We start from the raw sequence: 1,379 nt of genomic DNA, 5'->3' as shown, positions 1-1,379 counted from the left end.
GAAAAAAGCCGGAAGTGGCGCTGTGGCTCAAGTGGTAGAGCACTAGCCTTGAGCTGAAGAGCTGAGGGACAGCGCCCAGGCCCAGAGTTCAGGCCCCAAGACTGGACCCAAAAAAAAAAAAAAAAACACCTCACTTAGTAAGACATGTGACTCAGGAGACTGAAGTAGAAGGACTGAGAGTTAGAGGCCAGCCTGGACTACACAGCAAGACTCCATTTCAAAATAAAAATATTGTGCCAGGGAGGGAGGGAGGGAATTAAAACAGACATAGGGTCACTGGCATTAAATTGTAAGTTAATGAATATATAATAAATAGTAGTTATAGGCTGGAAAGGTGGCTCAGTGGTAGAGTGCTTGCCTTGCATGCAAGAGGCTCTGGGTTTGATTGCTCAGCACCACATAAACAGAAAAAGCCCGAAGTGGCACTGTGGCTCAAGTGGTAGAGCACTAGCCTTGAGCTGAAGAGCTCAAGTACAGTCCTCAAGCCCAGAGTTCAAGCCCCACAACTGACAATAAATAAATAGTAATTATATATGGCTTTTTCTTGATCTGAAAACACCTCAAGTTATTGCTAATATTTTACACTTTAAAGAACACATATTTCACCTCTAAGATTCAAGAGAAAAACTAATTTCATCTACACTGAGCACTTGAAGATATTATTTAGACTTTCCTTGCATACTTTATTTGAAAGCCCATTTCAGAGGACTTGTGCAACCAGTGGCAGACATATTGTTTCTACTTCTTCTTTTATTACAATGTTCAAATCTACCCTAACAGCGTCTATCCTAACAGATTCCTCCACCTGCAACACTGTTAACGCAACCCAAATCAGCCAGGAGTAACAACCGATTCTCTTACTAGCAAAACCTGACAAGTGTCCCCAGAATGACAGGAAAGAGGGTGCAGGTCAGGGTGTAACCCCCAAGCATGCACACACAAACACACACCCACTCACACAGGCACACACCTCACAAGCCACAGGTACACAGCAGGGCAGGAGCCTGCTGTTCACGTGGACAACCGGAAATCCAATGTGCCTTTGTGCAGAACACACGCACGCTGATAATATTCATCATTAGATTCTGAACTCATCCAACCAGTCCAGCACATAACAAGGGGAAACTGTTCTCCAGACAGAATTCCACCACTAGGCCCGGTGCCCATGGCTCACGCCTGTCATCCAAGCTACTGCAGGAGGCTGAAATCTGAGCATCGCGTCCAAAGCCGGCCGGGGCAGGAAAAAGTCCAGGAGACTCCTATCTCCAACTAAGCGCCAGAAAACTCTCAGAAGTGGAGCTGGCTGCTCCAAGTGGTAGAGCACCAGCCTTGGGTGAAAAAGCTCAGAGACAGCGCCCAGGCCCTGAGTATCAAGCCCC

Source organism: Dipodomys ordii, unplaced genomic scaffold (genome assembly GCF_000151885.1).
Source record: "Dipodomys ordii isolate 6190 unplaced genomic scaffold, Dord_2.0 Scaffold14, whole genome shotgun sequence".
Lineage (NCBI taxonomy): Eukaryota > Metazoa > Chordata > Mammalia > Rodentia > Heteromyidae > Dipodomys > Dipodomys ordii.
Note: the sequence above shows the minus strand (reverse complement) of the source record.